The sequence below is a fragment of the Pseudophryne corroboree genome, chromosome 8, assembly GCF_028390025.1.
Source record: "Pseudophryne corroboree isolate aPseCor3 chromosome 8, aPseCor3.hap2, whole genome shotgun sequence".
Taxonomy (NCBI): domain Eukaryota; kingdom Metazoa; phylum Chordata; class Amphibia; order Anura; family Myobatrachidae; genus Pseudophryne; species Pseudophryne corroboree.
Genome location: NC_086451.1, coordinates 459302414 through 459323024, shown reverse-complemented (window position 1 = coordinate 459323024; position 20611 = coordinate 459302414). Strand labels below are relative to the sequence as shown.

Here is a 20611-nt window from a genome sequence, read left to right as displayed (position 1 = left end):
AGGTAATGGCCGAAATGATGATACTCCTTCGAAGGAAGGGAATTTTAGTTATCCCTTATTTGGACGATTCCCTGATAAGGGTAAGATCCAGGGAACAGTTGGAGGTCGGTGTAGCACTATCTCAGGTAGTGTTGCGGCAGCACGATTGGATTCTCAATATTCCAAAATCGCAGCTGATTCCGACGACTCGTCTTCTGTTCCTAGGGATGATCCTGGACACAGTCCAGAAAAAGGTGTTTCTCCCGGAGGAGAAAGTCAGGGAGTTATCCGAGCTAGTCGGGAACCTCCTATAACTGAGCCAAGTCTCAGTACATCAATGAAATGGTTCTGGGAAAAATGGTGGCTTCCTACGAAGCAATCCCATTCGGCAGATTCCACGCAAGAACTTTCCAGTGGGACCTGCTGGACAAATGGTCCGGGTCGCATCTTCAGATGCATCAGCGGATAACCCTGTCACCAAGCACAAGGGTGTCTCTCCTGTGGTGGTTGCAGAGTGCTCATCTTCTAGAGGGCCGCACATTCAGGACTGGGTCCTGGTGACCACGGATGCCAGCCTGCGAGGCTGGGGAGCAGTCACACAGGGAAGGAATTTCCAGAGCTTATGGTCAAGCCTGGAGACATCACTTCACATAAATATCCTGAAGCTAAGGGCCATTTACAATGCTCTAAGCTCAGCAAGACCTCTGCTTCAAGGTCACCCGGAGTTGATCCATTCGGACAACATCACGGCAGTCACCCACGTAAACAGACAGGGTGACACAAGAAGCAGGAGGGCAATGGCAGAAGCTGCAAGGATTCTTCGCTGGGCGGAAAATCATGTGATAGCACTGTCAGCAGTATTCATTCCGGGAGTGGACAACTGGGAAGCAGACTTCCTCAGCAGACACAACCTCCACCCGGGAGAGTGGGGACTTCACCCAGAAGTCTTCCACATGTTTATAAAACTCGACAAGTATTGCGCCAGGTCAAGGGACCCTCAGGCAATAGCTGTAGACGCTCTGGTAACACAGTGGGTGTACCAGTCAGTGTATGTGTTCCCTCCTCTGCCTCTCATACCCAAGGTACTGAGAATTATAAGATGGAGAGGAGTAAGCACTATATTCGTGGCTCCGGATTGGCCAAGAAGGACTTGGTAACCGGAACTTCAAGAGATGCTCACGGAGGATCCGTGGCCTCTACCTCTAAGAAGGGACCTGCTCCAGCAAGGACCCTGTCTGTTCCAAGACTTACCGCGGCTGCGTTTGACGGCATGGCGTTTGAACGCCGGATCCTGAAGGAGAAAGGCATTCCGGATGAAGTCATTCCTATCCTGATCAAAGCCAGGAAAGATATAACCGCAAGACATTATCACCGCATTTGGCGAAAATATGTTGCGTGGTGCGAGGCCAGTAAGGCCCCGACGGAGGAATTTTCAACTAGGTCGATTCCTACATTTCCTGCAAACAGGAGTGTCTATGGGCCTGAAATGGGGGTCCATTAAGGTTCAAATTTCGGCCCTGTCAATTTTCTTCCAAAAAGAACTAGCTTCAGTCCCTGAAGTTCAGACGTTTGTGAAAGGGGTACTGTATATACAGCCTCCTTTTGTGCCTCCAGTGGCACCTTGGGATCTAAATGTAGTTTTTGGGTTCCAAAAGTCACATTGGTTTGAACCACTTAAATATGTGGAGTTAAAATATATCACATGGAAAGTGGTCATGCTGTTGGCCCTGGCCTGGGCCAGGTGTGTGTCAGAATTGGCGGCTTTATCCTGTAAAAGCCCTCATCTGATTTTCCATTCGGACAGGGCGGAATTGAGGACTTGTCCTCAGTTTCTCCCTAAGGTGGTTTTCAGCGTTTCACCTGAATCAACCTATTGTGGTGCCTGCGGCTACTAGGGACTTGGAGGACTCCAAGTTGCTAGACGTTGTCAGAGCCCTGGAAATATAGGTTTCCAGGACGGCTGGAGTCAGAAAATCTGACTCGTTGTTTATTCTGTATGCACCCAACAAGCTGGGTGCTCCTGCTTCTAAGCAGACTATTGCTCGTTGGATTTGTAGTACAATTCAGCTTGCACATTCTGTGGCAGGCCTGCCACAGCCAAAATCTGTAAAAGCCCATTCCACAAGGAAGGTGGGCTCATCTTGGGCGGCTGCCCGAGGGGTCTCGGCTTTACAACTTTGCCGAGCAGCTACTTGGTCAGGAGCAAATACGTTTGTAAAATTCTACAAATTTGATACCCTGGCTGAGGAGGACCTGGAGTTCTCTCATTTGGTGCTGCAGAGTCATCCGCACTCTCCCGCCCGTTTGGGAGCTTTGGTATAATCCCCATGGTCCTTACGGAGTCCCCAGCATCCACTAGGACGTCAGAGAAAATAAGAATTTACTTACCGATAATTCTATTTCTCGTAGTCCGTAGTGGATGCTGGGCGCCCATCCCAAGTGCGGATTGTCTGCAATACTGGTACATAGTTATTGTTACCAAAAAATCGGGTTATTGTTGTAGTGAGCCATCTTTTCTAGAGGCTCCTCTGTTATCATGCTGTTAACTGGGTTTAGATCACAAGTTATATGGTGTGATTGGTGTGGCTGGTATGAGTCTTACCCGGGATTCAAAATCCTTCCTTATTGTGTACGCTCGTCCGGGCACAGTATCCTAACTGAGGCTTGGAGGAGGGTCATAGGGGGAGGAGCCAGTGCACACCAGGTAGTTCTAAAGCTTTACTTTTGTGCCCAGTCTCCTGCGGAGCCGCTATTCCCCATGGTCCTTACGGAGTCCCCAGCATCCACTACGGACTACGAGAAATAGAATTATCGGTAAGTAAATTCTTATTTTTGCACAAGCCTGGAGTCGGTCGCTGGCGGAATTTTTGTAGCAGAACACATTCTAGCAAGTCTCCTGTTACACAATATTTTCGTATTTATGTGCTTTATTGAATGATATTAGCGACAGACGGTCCTTTGTGTTTAAGTTTATCAGCAATGATCATTATTAATCCTAATGTATGACCAAGTCAGGAGGATTCTCTGATGTTATATCTTCATTTGACATTAAACTTAGTTTGCAACTTTGCAGTAACACTGTTCCTTACAATATATTTCTGTAATCCTCTGTAGAATTAGCTGCCCGTCATTATTACTCATCTAATAAGCAGTAAATTTATTCCATAGCGCCGTATTCAGTAGGGCCTATTACTCACAGTGACATACATTTACCAAGTGGCTGAAGTGGTAAAGAGGGATTTGCTTGCGACTTAATTCTCTCGCTGATTATAAGTATACGGACTGACGGCTTCCTTGTTTCGCTTCGTAAAATAAACTGCGCTCCCGTAAGATGAAAGGTTGGTACCTGCTTGTACTTAGTTGTGAGTGAGTGGGAATGACTCTCAAATACCACATCAAAAAGATGAAAAATACTAAAAATATACATGACAGTTTTCTATGTATCAGTCTGACAGTGGAACTGCTGCAATCTAATCTGACAGCGGCATCCCTAATGCAGACTCTCTCCTTCCGCGATGATGTGCGAAGGACCCTGCACGTCTCATACACTTACTGTACTAACGGCTGACATGTGTCCTGCGTGTGTGTGTGTTCATCGCTAAATAAACTTCATTCATTGAGAAATAAAGACACGGAGGCAAGAATTGGGATGTAAAAAAACTAAAAGTCACCTATTTATTGATAATAATGCAACAACTGTATAGTGGCTTAGACACAGGGCCGGGTCTACTATTAGACAGCTTTAGGCAGCTGCCTAGGGCACCGGAATCTGGGCAGGGGGCCCCACTGAGTCTGCCTATCACAAAATTAAGGATATCTCCGAAAGAAACACCCTTGTTGTACTTAATGCAGTGGTGGCTGTGGAATTTATAAATCACACTTTCATCTGAAGGGCTGGGAAGGGGGTATTGGTGGTGGTTGGGGGCGGTAGGCTGAAGTTTTACCTAGGTTGCTGAGAAACCTTGCACCGGCCATGCATAGACACAATATTTGCGTGGCGGGCAGTGTCTGTCCTATGAGAGCCCATAAAAAGAGAATTCTGCAATTCTGTGTCCACCTCTTCACTAATCTTAGCCTACGGAGGAGTGCCCCATTATCACACAGTTACACCCATCCACTGACATGTGTACAACTGAGATTGACCTGTGGATGTGTGTGTCGGACGTCAGAGCAGGCCCAGCGCTAAATACAGGAAGATCTGTAATAATGACATCACTGTGACATCATTGGTTCATTACAATTTCCATGGAGAACTGTGAGTGGCAGATAACACAACATGGATTTCCATAACTTCTCTCTTGGGCTTCTAATTAATCATATAAGAACATAGGGTCCATGGAGTCACAAATAAAGGAGGTTGGGTGAAGAGATAGGACCTGGGTTGCTTGTTTTTTCTTAAAAAACAGAGAGGCTGAAAGGGCCCCATATCAGTATCTTTGCAAAGGGCCCCTTGAGGCTTTCATGGATAACTTTTTCCTACACTGGCAAAGTGTCCAGAAGACTTCTAGACTCTGGGGAATTCTCCTAGGCTCCCCGGAGGTCAGGTCACCCTTCCGCATTCCGCCCCACTTTCCTAGTGAAGTAGGTAGGATGGAAAATTGATGCTGCGATTCACTGCATGTTCCTAAAAGTAGGTCATCTATACAGATCAGTAATTAAGGTCTGTTTTCATTGTATATATTCTCTCAACATCATTTAACAGTATGTGGTGCCGGAACAGGGATCTATGCCACCCCGTGCCAGTCCTGCCCCCTAAACCCGTGATGTCATGATGTTGCGCATGGGAGGGACTCCCTCCAGGAAGCAGAGTGGTGCCCGGAGCACCCACAGGCTGCAGTTGTACTGGCTGCTGGGTGCCATGACAGCACTACATCTGCAACTAAAGTGACGATATGACTGACTGGTCTTCACTTCAGGCTCAAACTTTCTCCTTTTGCACCAAGCGGCCCTTTGGAGACGCTCTAAGGGGTATATTTACTAAAGTGTGGGTTTTTAGAAGTGGAGATGTAACCCATAGCAATCAATCAGATTCTACTTAACATTTATCTAGCACCTTCCAGAAGATAATAGCTAGAATCTAATTGGTTGCTATGGGAAACATCTCCACTTCTAAAAACCCGCCCTTTAGTAAATGTACACCTAGGGTGCTAAACATTCCTTCCAAACTGTAAGAAAGGAGCAGAAACTTAGGGGGACATTTACTAAGCAGTTATAAGAATGGAGAAGTGAGCCAGTGGAGAAGTGGCCCCATCAACCAATCAGCAGCTCTGCATCATTTTATAGTATGCAAATTATAGATGTTACTTCAGTGCTGATTGGTTGCCATGGGCAACTTCTCCGCAGGCTCACTTTTCCGCTCTTATCATTGCTTAGTAAATGTCCCCCTTAATTCTATAAACACTTTTGCCAGCCTGACTTCTTGCTGCGGAAAGCACCGCGGGTGGCGCACAGGACTTACTTAATCATGTCTGGGTGCATAATTCAGGTCTCTGCAGAGATTGGTCTCTCTCCATCATTAAAATATAAATTCACGTCGGGATCAAGCTCTGTGTTTAGGCATCAAAGCGAGTTGGCTTAATTACTGTTAAGTAAAGCTGAGCAGTCAGTACATTATAGTTTTCCAAATAATTTGGATAATTAAGTGCTCATCTAACTTATTTTAATATCTTTTAATTTGTTTACTTCAAGCACCAGCTCCATCAAACTCTGAGATGCTTTCACAAAATGTCTTTTTAGCAGTTCATTAAGGATTGTACCGGAGGCTGAGAACTTTTTGGACAAAAACACGGAAAAAAAATCAGAAATGCATCATTGATCGCCCGTATCAGGACTTCTCTCCCTGACGAATGATTGATCAGGAAAGCAGATGAAGCTGGAGAGACGTCTACTTGTCACCATTTCGGAATGAGAATTTATCAGCTCTTAATTAAGAGTAGACGGCGCTGTAAACAAGACTTTCTGTTCCAAGTGAGCCTGCACACCTTGCGTCCGGAAGGTTTTGGAGCTAATGTCTCCTGAAACACCATGTAATTACAGAGGAAAAGTGCTGTACCTAATTAAGCCTTCCGAAATTGGAGCCTAACACTACATTAAACTAAAGTTGGACAAAAGACGATGTGGAGCCTTGAAAAAAATAATTGTCAATAAACCTTTTTCTAACCGGTGAACACAATGGCGTGTTGTGTTCAGTTTTCACTGCCAGGATAATCAGCGGCCACCGTGTAACACATTATTTGTACTCAACACCGGTATTTGTGGAACAAATGCAGAAGTTTGATTGACAGTTGAAGTCTGAGACTCTGCTGCAGTAATGGAAGCTTTCGGTAAAACCAAAGCCGTCTTAGGGCTCATTCGGATGAGAAGCCGCCAACACTGCGTTCTGCGCAAAATGTGACATGGTAAGAAAAATTGAGTTATGGGAGCAAGTTGTCATAAACTAGCCAAGATAACCGTGGACCCATCTGTACGTAGGTCATCACTGAGGTCGTCACTCGTTAGGTCGACCACTATTGGTCGACATGCATGAAGTCGACGTGGTCATTAGGTCGATGCGGTCACTAGTTCGACATGGCAAAGGTCGACGTGATTTTTTTCCACATTTTTTTAACTTTTTCATACTTTAGGATCCACGTGGACTACGACTGTGAATAGTAACCTGCCCAAAGTTCGCTCGTCATGCGAGGGGACACGGTGCACTAATTGGGGTTTCCGGTCACCTTACAAAGAAAACGACACAATTTTAAAAAAAAACCTTATGTCAACCTTTTTCCATGTCGACCTTTTCCATGTCCACCTAATGACAGTGTCGGCCAATTTCAGGTGTCGACCTAGTCACTGTGGACCAATAGTGCTCAACCTAATGACTGTCAACCTAGTAGTTACTGTTGACCCTATGAGCCACACCCGCTCTCTGCCTGGACAGCGCCTGTGAGAATGCCTCCTCTGGCTAATATTAAGGCCCCATGCAAATCTTCACTTTCTGTGCTCATACCAGCGGGAGTTTATACTGCCGAGTTCTGTCCCTGTGGCGTTACTGTGCATGCGCGATCTTACTGTAGGTCACATGTGTTCTGCGTCAGGAGCCAAAGGAATGGATTCTCCTTCCATTACAAAGATTGGGCTAGTGCCACATGAGGATGGCTGGTGTCAAACTCCGAAAATTAGACAAATAGGAGATGACTTTCCCGTACATCGGGGCGGTGTAGTGCATCGCTCCTTAAATTAATGCGCAAGATGGCTGCGATATTATCTACTGCGTTAGCCAAGTAATAAACAGGAATGGATCTTTATCGGGGCAGTCTCCTGTCGCTAATAGGCCCCTCTTCCTGGGAAGTGGCGTGAGATATTTTTGAAGGATCGTTCCTCCAAACGAGCCTTTAACAGCAATGAGGAGTACAAGACAATTTGATTTCTATCAGGCAGTGAATACGTGCATCTAAAAATTAGTGATGAGCGGATTCGGTTTTACTCGGTTTTACTCGGTTTTACTCGGTTCTCAAAACGGCATCTTATTGGCTCACGGATGTCACGTGTTTTGGATAGCCAATAAGATGCCGTTTTGAGAACCGAGTAAAACCGAACCTCGCTCATCACTACTAAAAATATATTCCAATCAAAGTATTATAACTTCTCTACTATAAAGTTCTTTCCACTTCTAATACTAATCACTGGTGATCTGTAGTAATAATAATTACTAAAAGTTTAAACCAGGCAAAGGTTTGCTGGGCGGAACATTTTAAAACTTTTCACCCCCTTAGGAGATGAATTTTAGAAAAATCCCTGTTTAGTGGGTGGCTGCAAATAACTGTCACAGTTTCCAGACCACCCAGCAGGTCACATGTTCCAGATCAACCAGCAGGTGCACAGGCAGAGTCGACCAACTGTCACATTTTCCAGAGTACAATGGTGATGCATTGTAATTGGTTAGTAGACGTTTTGCCACATAACTCCAAAACGAACCAACCAATTACAACATCAATATTTTTCTGCAAATCTGTGGACCAAGAGCTATAATTTGGTATATGATGTGTTTAAACAACAGCCTCATAGACATAAGTCACTCATAAAAGTCGTCCAGGACTGGTCAGCAGAGAGCGGAATTCTCATGCTGAATCATGCTGCTTTTACATCTGTTCTGCAGTAAATACAGTACAACCAATAGGAAAAGAAATTAACATAATAGGACGCCATGAACATACTCCTAGTGAAGAAGAAACATGAAAGTAAAGAGGATTGTCTGTGAACAACAAACACAGCAACTAAACTCTGATTGGCTGAAGTGAAATAAAGCTCCTGTGATTGGCTGTTCACCTACAGACCTCTCATTTAATAATAAACTGGAGGCGCTTTTGTAATTGTAGGCTGAGGTCCCATTAGGACATTCTGCCTGCGATGGCCAGCCTGGAAACGTTTCCCATAACGGCAGGGGGGTGGGAAGCCCACAATGCTCGTCTACCAGGTACAGTGAGCAGCCCAATCTGGTATCGCCGGCTGCTGGTTGCCATGTTTGTGGCGTCACCTCATGCTCAGCATCCAGCCTTAGCAGTAACCAGACCAGACTGTAGGCGCAGGTGCTGGTTACTCTGTTATTTTTTGTTTTGATTTTATTTAAATGGCAGCTATCATCAACACGTTACTAATGATGACATAACTTTACTCCAGCCGTATTTACTTCACTCCAGCCGGTTCTGTGACCACCATCTGTAGAAACGTTGACGCTCACCACGCTTCGGGCAAGATGGATCGCTCCACTACCGCTGCGCTGGCCACAGGACACTATTCCCAGTTGTAGGCTACGTGGATAGTAAATCCAGCAAATGTTGGTAAAACATGTGGAAAAAAAACCAAAAATGTGTGAACCATTTGTATGTTGTTGACCATTATCATGTCAAACATTGTCGACCTTTTGGGTCGGCTTTTTGTACTTGGCGGCCTATTGCATTAACCATATGGTGTTGACCTGTTACTATCTAGAAAGTGCAGATCTGTCATCCTTACGTCCTGGCTGGATCAGTATTCAGTCTAGGGGGTCTATTTACTAAGGGGGTCATTCCGAGTTGATCGTAGCTGTGCTAAATTTAGCACAGCTGCGATAATCTTCCTTGACATGCGGGGGGGACGCCCAGCACAGGGCTAGTCCGCCCCGCATGTCAGTGCCGCCCCCCCCCCCCCCGCACAAATACAAAAGCATCGCACAGCGGTGATGCTTTTGTATTTCAGGAGTAACTCCCGGCCAGCGCAGCTCTTGCGGCTGGCCGGGAGTTGTTTGTCGCTGCCGCTGGCCGCAGCGCCTGCGTGAGATGTCACGCAGCCGCTGCGGCCCGCCCCCCCAACGGTCCAGCCACGCCTGCGTTGGCCGGACCGCACCTCCTAAATGGCGGCTTAACGCCACCGTTCAGCCCCCTCCCGCCCAGCGACCGCCTCTGTCTCAGAGGCGATCGCTAGGTAGCGACGACTGCCATGCGCAGGCGCACTGCGGCGCCGGCGCATGCACAGTTCCGACCCGATCGCTGCGCTGCGACAAACTGCAGCGAGCGTTCGGGTCGGAATGACCCCCTCAGTCTTATGGGCCCTGTACGATTAGTGCGATTTGAACGATAATCGATATCGTCCAAATTGGCTTGCATTGAAATTAGTGATGTGCACCGGAAATTTTTCGGGTTTTGTGTTTTGGTTTTGGATTCGGTTCCGCGGCCGTGTTTTGGATTCGGACACGTTTTGGCAAAACCTCCCTGAAAATTTTTTGTCGGATCCAGGTGTGTTTTGGATTCGGGTGTTTTTTTACAAAAAACCCTCAAAAACAGCTTAAATCATAGAATTTGGGGGTCATTTTGATCCCATAGTATTATTAACCTCAATAACCATAATTTCCACTCATTTCCAGTCTATTCTGAACACCTCACACCTCACAATATTATTTTTAGTCCTAAAATTTGCACCGAGGTCGCTGGATGACTAAGCTAAGCGACCCAAGTGGCCGACACAAACACCTGGCCCATCTAGGAGTGGCACTGCAGTGTCAGGCAGGATGGCACTTCAAAAAATAGTCCCCAAACAGCACATGACTCAAAGAAAAATGAAAGAAAAAAGAGGTGCAAGATGGAGTTGTCCTTGGGCCTTCCCACCCTTATGTTGTATAAACAGGACATGCACACTTTAACAAACCCATCATTTCAGCCACAGGGTCTGCCACACGACTGTGACTGAAATGACTGGTTGGTTTGGGGCCCCACCAAAAAAGAAGCAATCAATCTCTACTTGCACAAACTGGCTCTACAGAGGCAAGATGTCCACCTCATCATCATCCTCCGATTCCTCACCCCTTTCACTGTGTACATCCCCCTCCTCACAGATTATTAATTCATCCCCACTGGAATCCACCATCTCAGGTCCCTGTGTACTTTCTGGAGGCAATTGCTGCTGGTGAATGTCTCCACGGAGGAATTGATTATAATTCATTTTGATGAACATCATCTTCTCCACATTTTCTGGAAGTAACCTTGTACGCCGATTGCTGACAAGGTGAGCGGCTGCACTAAACACTCTTTCGGAGTACACACTGGAGGGGGGGCAACTTAGGTAAAATAAAGCCAGTTTCTGCAAGGGCCTCCAAATTGCCTCTTTTTCCTGCCATTATACGTACGGACTGTCTGATGTGCCTACTTGGATGCGGTCACTCATATAATCCTCCACCATTCTTTCAATGGTGACAGAATCATATGCAGTGACAGTAGACGACATGTCAGTAATCGTTGGCAGGTCCTTCAGTCCGGACCAGATGTCAGCACTCGCTCCAGACTGCCCTGCATCACCGCCAGCGGGTGGGCTTGGAATTCTTAGCCTTTTCCTAGCCGCCCCAGTTGCGGGAGAATGTGAAGGAGGAGCTGTTGACGGATCACGTTCCGCTTGACTTGACAATTTTCTCACCAGCAGGTCTTTGAACCTCTGCAGACTTGTGTCTGCCGGAAAGAGAGATACAACGCAGGTTTTAAATCTAGGATCGAGCACGGTGGCCAAAATGTAGTGTTCTGATTTCAACAGATTGACCACCCGTGAATCCTGGTTAAGCGAATTAAGGGCTCCATCCACAAGTCCCACATGCCTCGCGGAATCGCTCTGTTTTAGCTCCTCCTTCAATCTCTCCAGCTTCTTCTGAAAAAACCTGATGAGGGGAATGACCTGACTCAGGCTGGCACTGTCTGAACTGACTTCACGTGTGGCAAGTTCAAAGGGTTGCAGAACCTTGCACAACGTTGAAATCATTCTCCACTGCGCTTGATTCAGGTGCATTCCCCCTCCTTTGCCTATATCGTAGGTAGCTGTATAGGCTTGAATGGCCTTTTGCTGCTCCTCCATCCTCTGAAGCATATAGAGGGTTGAATTCCACCTCGTTACCACCTCTTGCTTCAGATGATGGCATGGCAGGTTCAGGAGTGTTTGCTGGTGCTCCAGTCTTCTGTACGCGGTGGCTGAATGCCGAAAGTGGCCCGCAATTCTTCGGGCCACCGACAGCATCTCTTGCACGCCCCTGTCGTTTTTTAAATAATTCTGCACCACCAAATTCAATGTATGTGCAAAACATGGGACGTGCTGGAATTTGCCCACATGTAATGCACGCACAATGGGGGTAATTCTGAGTTGATCGCAGCAGGATTTTTGATAGCAACTGGGCAAAACCATGTGCACTGCAGGGGAGGCAGATATAACATGTGCAGAGAGAGTTAGATTTGGGTGGGTTATATTGTTTCTGTGCAGGGTAAATACTGGCTGCTTTATTGTTACACTGCAAATTAGATTGAAAATTGAACTCACCCCACCCAAATCTAACTCTCTCTGCACATGTTATATCTGCCTCCCCTGCAGTGCATATGGTTTTGCCCAGTTGCTATCAAAAATCCTGCTGCGATCAACTTGGAATTACCCCCAATATTGGTGGCGTTGTCCGATGTCACAAATCCCCAGGAGAGTCCAATTGGGGTAAGCCATTCTGCGATGATGTTCCTCAGTTTCCGTAAGAGGTTGTCAGCTGTGTGCCTCTTCTGGAAAGCGGTGATACAAAGAGTAGCCTGCCTAGGAACGAGTTGGCATTTGCAATATGCTGCTACTGGTGCCGCCGCTGCTGTTCTTGCTGCGGGAGTCCATACATCTACCCAGTGGGCTGTCATAGTCATATAGTCCTTAGTCTACCCTGCTCCACTTGTCCACATGTCCGTGAATAAGTGGACATTGGGTACAACTGCATTTTTTAGGACACTGGTGACTCTTTTTCTGAGGTCTGTGTACATTCTCGGTATCGCCAGCCTAGAGAAATGGAACCTAGATGGTATTTGGTACCGGGGACACAGTACCTCAAGCAAGTCTCTAGTTTCCTGTGAATTAACGGGATCCGGTCAAGATGCCGCCGGACGGAATCCCGGCGGTCGAAATACCGACGCCGGAATCCCGACCGCCGCAATCCCGACCGCCGCAATCCTGACATATTCTCCCTCCGTGGGTGTCCACGACACCCATAGAGGGAGAATATAATAGTGTGCCGAGCGTAGCGAGGCACCGTGCCCGCAGCGTGGCGAGCGAAGCGAGCCCGCAAGGGGCTGCGTTCCGCTCGCCACCCCTGTCGGGATTGTGTGGTCGGGATTCCGGTGTCGGTATTTCGACCGCCGGGATTCCGACCACCGGCATTTAGTACTGATCCCGAATTAACGGTGGATACCGGAAACACGTTTGACACCACCCAGGCTGCCAAGGCCTGAGTTATCCGCTTTGCAGCAGGATGACTGCTGTGATATTTCATCTTCCTTGCAAAGGACTGTTGGACAGTCAATTGCTTACTGGAAGTAGTACAAGTGGTCTTCCGACTTCCCCTCTGGGATGACGATCGACTCCCAGCAGCAACAGCAGCAGCGCCAGCAGCAGTAGGCATTACACTCAAGGATGCATCGGAGGAATCCCAGGCAGGAGAGGACTCGTCAGACTTGCCAGTGACATGGCCTGCAGGACTATTGGCTTTCCTGTGTAAGGAGGAAATTGACACTGAGGGAGTTGGTGGTGTGGTTTGCAGGAGCTTGGTTACAAGAGGAAGGGATTTAGTGGTCAGTGGACTGCTTCCGCTGTCACCTAAAGTTTTTGAACTTGTCAATGACTTCTGATGAATGCGCTCCAGGTGACGTATAAGGGAGGATGTTCCTAGGTGTTAACGTCCTTACCCCTACTTATTACAGCTTGACAAAGGCGACACACGGATTGACACCTGTTGTACGCATTTGAGTTAAAATAATTCCACACCAAAGAGGTGATTTTTTTTGTAATTTGACCAGGCATGTCAATGGCCATATTCATCCCACGGACAACAGGTGTCTCCCCGGGTGCCTGACTTATACAAACCACCTCACCATCAGAATCCTCCTTGTCAATTTCCTCCTCAGCGCCAGCAACACCCATATCCTCATCCTGGTGTACTTCAACAGTGACATCTTCAATTTGACTATCAGGAACTGGACTGCGGGTGATCCTTCCAGCACTTGCAGGGGGCGTGCAAATGGTGGAAGGCGCCACCTCTTCCCGTCCAGTGTTGGGAAGGTCAGGCATCGCAACCGACACAATTGGACTCTCCTTGGGGATTTGTGATTTAGAAGAACGCACAGTTCTTTGCTGTGCTTTTGCCAGCTTAAGTCTTTTCATTTTTCTAGCGAGAGGATGAGTGCTTCCATCCTCATGTGAATCTGAACCACTAGCCATGAACATAGGCCAGGGCCTCAGCCGTTCCTTACCACTCCGTGTCGTAAATGGCATATTGGCAAGTTTACGCTTCTCATCAGACGCTTTTAATTTTGATTTTTGGGTCATTTTACTGAACTTTTGTTTTTTGGATTTTACATGCTCTCTACTGTGACATTGGGCATCGGCCTTGGCAGACGACGTTGATGGCATTTCATCGTCTCGGCCATGACTAGTGGCAGCAGCTTCAGCACGAGGTGGAAGTGGATCTTGATCTTTCCCTATTTTACCCTCCACATTTTTGTTCTCCATTTTTTAATGTGTGGAATTATATGCCAGTATCAATAGCAATGGACTACTACTATATATACTGCGCACAACTGAAATGCACCACAGGTATGGATGGATAGTATTCTTGACGACACAGAGGTAGGTAGAGCAGTGGCCTACTGTACCGTACTGCTATATATTATATACTGGTGGTCAGCAAACTGTGCACAACTGAAATGCACCACAGGTATGGATGGATAGTATACTTGACGACACAGAGGTAGGTAGAGCAGTGGCCTACTGTACTGTACTGCTATATATTATATACTGGTGGTCAGCAAACTGTGCAAAACTGAAATGCACCACAGGTATGGATGGATAGTATAATTGACGACACAGAGGTAGGTAGAGCAGTGGCCTACTGTACCGTACTGTTATATATTATATACTGGTGGTCAGCAAACTGTGCAAAACTGAAATGCACCACAGGTATGGATGGATAGTATACTTGACGACACAGAGGTAGGTAGAGCAGTAGCCTACTGTACCGTACTGCTATATATTATATACTGGTGGTCAGCAAAATTATGCACTGTACTCCTACTATATATACTACAATGCAGCACAGATATAGAGCGTTTTTCAGGCAGAGAACGTATAATACTGGTGGTCACTGGTCAGCAAAACTCTGCACTGTACTCCTCCTATATAATACTGCTGGTCCCCAGTCCCCACAATAAAGCAGTGTGAGCAAAGATATATGCAGCACACTGAGCACAGATATGGAGCGTTTTTCAGGCAGAGAACGTATAATACTGGTGGTCACTGGTCAGCAAAACTCTGCACTGTACTCCTCCTATATAATACTGCTAGTCCCCAGAATAAAGCAGTGAGCACAGATATTTGCAGCCCCCTAAACATAGAAACTGAGAGGACGCCAGCCACGTCCTCTCACTATCATTTCCAATGCACGAGTGAAAAATGGCGCTGATGCACGGCTCCTTATATAGAATCCGAATCGGGATGATGACGTTCGGGGGCGCTCGGGTTAACCGAGCAAGGCGGGAGGATCCGAGTTGCTCGGACCCGTGAAAAAAAAGGTGAAGTTTGGGCGGGTTCGGATTCCGAGGAACCGAACTCGCTCATCACTAACTGAAATACAATCAAAAACCAACGATGAACGACTACGGGGACGCGCATCGTTCATCGTCGGTGCCTCCACACTAAACGATATGAACGATATTGTTCATATCGTTCTTGGATATCAGCCAGTGTGTAGGGCCCATTAGACAGAGATAAAGTGGAAAAAGGTGAAAAGTTCCAACCAGCTCCTAACTGTCATTTTTCAAACACAGCCTGTAACATGACAGTTAAGAGCTGATTGGCTGGTAATTTATCTCTCTCCACTTTATCTCTGTCCAAGGCTTAATACATAGACTCTGCTACTTACCATTATGCATAGAACCCAGATGGGAGGGGCAGAGAAAGAGGGCAATGGGGGTAATTCTGAGTTGATCGCAGCAGGATTTTTGTTATCAGTTGGGCAAAACCATGTGCACTGCAGGGGGGGCAGATGTAACATGTGCAGAGAGAGTTATAGATTTGGGTCAGTTATTTTTTTTCTGTGCAGGGTAAATACTGGCTGCTTTATTTTTACATTGCAATTTAGATTGCAGATTGAACACACCCCACCCAAATCTAACTCTCTCTGCACATGTTACATCTGCCCCCCCTGCAGTGCACATGGTTTTGCCCAACTGCTAAAAAAATTCCTGCTGCGATCATCTTGGAATTACCCCCAATATTCAGAGTTGGACACAAGCAGAATTGCAAAGAGAGCAGAAAGGTTGGTACCTATCCAGTGACAGTCGCATTGGAGGTTGCAGCTGAATATAATTCCCATATGGGCTTGACGTGTTGACTGTAGATCTCTTATACCAAACCCTGTGTGTAGAAGTTGCCCATAGCAACCAAACTCCCTTCCCCCCTTCATCCCCAATATATTTAGAAAAAAAAATTGCAAGATGAATTGACAAAATGAAAATCATGTGTAGGTGGAAAATAATGAATATGTATTTCTAGATGTATGGAGTCTCCGAAGGTGGGACACATAACATCCCCAGCCTCCATACAATATGGCAGACAGGTGGAAGGTCTCCCGCTGATTGCAGCATTTTACCCAGCACAGGTGATCTCCTTCCTTTCACTATTCCCCAGGTGATTAGCTCTGGCCTGGTCGTTATACTGTGTATGTAATTAGTGTCTTTGTGCGCTTTCCCTTTCTGTGATTTCAAAAGCATCAGGGAAAGTCAGGGTCCTGTGAGGCCACTGTGTATATGACATAGAAAGTTCTCCTGTCACCTGACAGCTCCTTTGTGTCCTTGCATTTAGCCTGACGTCTCTCAGTGTACGGCAACTGCAATGTGAGGTGTTCAATGAGCTACAGAGACTCTGCACAATCTGTATAATAAAGGCAAGTAGACACAATGTGTATGTACAGGTTACATGCTGACACGCAGAGGTTACATGCTGACACGCAGAGGTTAAATGCTGACACACTGAGGTTACATGCTGACACGCTGAGGTTACAGGCTGACACGCAGAGGTTACATGCTGACACGCTGAGGTTACATACTGACACGCAGAGGTTACATACTGACATGCAGAGGTTACATACTGACACGCTGAGGTTACATGCTGACACGCAGAGGTTAAATGCTGACACACTGAGGTTACATGCTGACACGCTGAGGTTACATGCTGACACGCAGAGGTTACATGCTGACTTGCAGAGGTTACATGCTGACACGCAGAGGTTAAATGCTGACACGCTGAGGTTACATGCTGACACGCTGAGGTTACATGCTGACACGCAGAGGTTAAATGCTGACACGCTGAGGTTACATGCTGACAAGCTGAGGTTACATGCTGATACGCAGAGGTTACATGCTGACACGCAGAGGTTACATGCTGACACGCTGAGGTTACATGCTGACACGCTGAGGTTACATACTGACACGCAGAGGTTACATGCTGACACGCTGAGGTTACATGCTGACACGCAGAGGTTAAATGCTGACACGCTGAGGTTACATGCTGACACGCTGAGGTTACATGCTGACACGCTGAGGTTAAATGCTGACACGCTGAGGTTACATGCTGACACGCTGAGGTTACATGCTGACACGCAGAGGTTACATGCTGACACGCAGAGGTTACATGCTGACACGCAGAGGTTACATGCTGACACGCTGAGGTTACATGCTGACACGCAGAGGTTACATGCTGACACGCTGAGGCAGGGCCGGTGCTAGGGTGTTTGGCGCCTCCCTGCAAACTATAAATTTGCGCCTTCTCTCCAATACTTAATAAAGGGAAAGCACACACTGAAGGCAAGTGAGGTCTCACAAGGAAGGGGTGTGCCCACACAATTGTACCCCAAATTCAAATTACACCACAAAGTAGCACAAAAGTATCGTCAGTATGTAGTGCCCCTATTTCATATTACGTCACACAGTACTGCCCCATATTCACGTTATGCTACACAGTAGTGCCCCATATACACAATTCCCATGATAGCACATAATAATGCCCACGGTATTAGTGTCACGTATACAGTTCATACTTACCGACATTTTCTTTCTCCTCTCCGGGAGAAGCCCGGAGAGAAGACGCTGCAGTGACTTCGGGGGGCGGGGCCGGACTGTGACATCACTAAGCCCCGCCCCCCGCATCGGGAAATGTAGCGATTCGCGGGTCCGCGGGAAGGGGGCGGGGCTAAAATGATGCGATTTGCGTCATTTTAACCCCTTCTCCACCCGACGGACCCGCGAATCGGGAGGTTAACTCTCCATCCTGCCCGCATCACTAGGGTGCGAGCAGGATGCGGGAGACCTGCCCACTCTTCCGGGGGTGCGGGGGGCTACCCCAAAAAACGGGAGCCTCCCACAGCTTCCGGGAGAGTAGGTAAGTATGATACAGTTACACATAATAATGCTCACAGTTTCCGTGCCGCTTACACATAATGCCCACGGAGGCAGTGCCGCTTATACAAACAATAATGCCCACGGTATCAGTGCCGCTTACACACATAATAATGCCCACGGTAGCAGTGCCGCTTACACACACAATAATGCCCACGGTATCAGTGCCGCTTACACACATAATAATGCCCACGGTAGCAGTGCCGCTTACACACATAATAATGCCCACGGTAGCAGTACCGCTTACACACATAATAATGCCCACGGTAGCAGTACCGCTTACACACACAATAATGCCCACGGTATCAGTGCCGCTTACACACATAATAATGCCCACGGTAGCAGTGCCGCTTACACACATAATAATGCCCACGGTAGCAGTACCGCTTACACACATAATAATGCCCACGGAGGCAGTGCCGCTTACACACACAATAATGCCCACGGTAGCAGTGCCGCTTACACACATAATAATGCCCACGGTAGCAGTACCGCTTACACACATAATAATGCCCACGGTAGCAGTACCGCTTACACACATAATAATGCCCACGGTAGCAGTGCTGCTTACACACATAATAATGCCCACGGTAGCAGTGCTGCTTACACACATAATAATGCCCACGGTAGCAGTGCCGCTTACACACATAATAATGCCCACGGTAGCAGTACCGCTTACACACACAATAATGCCCACGGTAGCAGTGCTGCTTACACACATAATAATGCCCACGGTAGCAGTGCTGCTTACACACATAATAATGCCCATGGTAGCAGTGCTGCTTACACACATAATAATGCCCACGGTAGCAGTGCTGCTTACACACATAATAATGCCCACGGTATCAGTGCCGCTTACACACATAATAATGCCCACGGTAGCAGTGCTGCTTACACACATAATAATGCCCACGGTAGCAGTGCTGCTTACACACATAATAATGCCCATGGTAGCAGTGCCGCTTACACACATAATAATGCCCACGGTAGCAGTGCTGCTTACACACATAATAATGCCCACGGTATCAGTGCCGCTTACACACATAATAATGCCCACGGTAGCAGTGCCGCTTACACACACAATAATGCCCACGGTAGCAGTGCCGCTTACACACATAATAATGCCCACGGTAGCAGTGCCGCTTACACACATAATAATGCCCACGGTAGCAGTACCGCTTACACACATAATAATGCCCACGGTAGCAGTACCGCTTACACACATAATAATGCCCACGGTAGCAGTACCGCTTACACACATAATAATGCCCACGGTAGCAGTGCTGCTTACACACATAATAATGCCCACGGTAGCAGTGCTGCTTACACACATAATAATGCCCACGGTAGCAGTGCCGCTTACACACATAATAATGCCCACGGTAGCAGTACCGCTTACACACATAATAATGCCCACGGTAGCAGTACCGCTTACACACATAATAATGCCCACGGTAGCAGTGCTGCTTACACACATAATAATGCCCACGGTAGCAGTGCCGCTTACACACATAATAATGCCCACGGTAGCAGTACCGCTTACACACATAATAATGCCCACGGTAGCAGTACCGCTTACACACATAATAATGCCCACGGTAGCAGTACCGCTTACACACATAATAATGCCCACGGTAGCAGTGCTGCTTACACACATAATAATGCCCACGGTAGCAGTGCTGCTTACACACATAATAATGCCCACGGTAGCAGTGCCGCTTACACACATAATAATGCCCACGGTAGCAGTGCTGCTTACACACATAATAATGGCCACGGTAGCAGTGCTGCTTACACACATAATAATGCCCACGGTAGCAGTGCCGCTTACACACATAATAATGGCCACGGTATCAGTGTCACGTATACAGTTACACATATACGTGTGTGCTACTTATACACATGCCCACAGTTTCAGTGCCATTTATACATATAATAATTGCTCGCTTCCCCCCACCCCCTAGATAGATAGAGCTCTGGTAAAAAAAAATATATATATAGAAAGCACACACTTACAGCAGCAGCAGCATTCTTCAATACATTAGAAAACAGGTTACAAAGAGTTAAACTCGGCCTGCTCTGATCACACTCAAGCCCCTGCATCAGCATGTTGTAGAGGGGGAGGGCTGGAGCGCAGGGAGAACGGAGAACAGCTTCATGTCATGTCATAAATCACAAGCAGCCAGGACGTGGAATAGAAAGTGAAAGTAGCCAGCCTGTGCGGACGATGGAGTGAACCCCCCCCCTGTGTGTTCTGCTGGTAGGAGGAGGGAGGGAAGATCAGCTGGTGGACTGGTCTCGAGCCTCTTGTTGCTGTGGCAGCCGGCAGCAGCAGCGCGCAGCAGCAGAGTCTCAGAGCAGGGAGAGCGCCTCTCTTGGCCAGCGCCTCCCTGCTTTGCAGACTCTGCTGAGCGGGTTGCGCCGGCTCTGCGCTGAGGTTACATGCTGACACGCAGAGGTTACATGCTGACATGCAGAGGCAGAGCCGAATTAAGGCCCTGATTCAGCATGGAACGCAGGTACGGTTGCGTTCGCATGCCGGGGCCTTTTGAAGTGTGCGCACGTGCAGAAGCCGCACTACGCGTGCGCACACTGTGAGATGTGATAACATTTCACATATACGAACGCCTCTGCCTGATTGACATTGCAATGTGCTGGCATGTTTG

General features: G+C 47.4%; 1 long non-coding RNA gene across 1 annotated transcript in view; it reads right to left on the bottom strand.

Moving 5' to 3' along the window:
* LOC134947971 (uncharacterized) overlaps window positions 1-20238 on the bottom strand; it is a 63627-nt gene extending 43389 nt beyond the window's left edge. The window contains exon 1 of the long non-coding RNA XR_010182885.1: window positions 19962-20238. This is a non-coding gene — a long non-coding RNA (uncharacterized LOC134947971). The remainder of the gene's footprint in view (window positions 1-19961) is intronic.
* Between the last annotated feature and the right edge of the window lie 373 nt (window positions 20239-20611).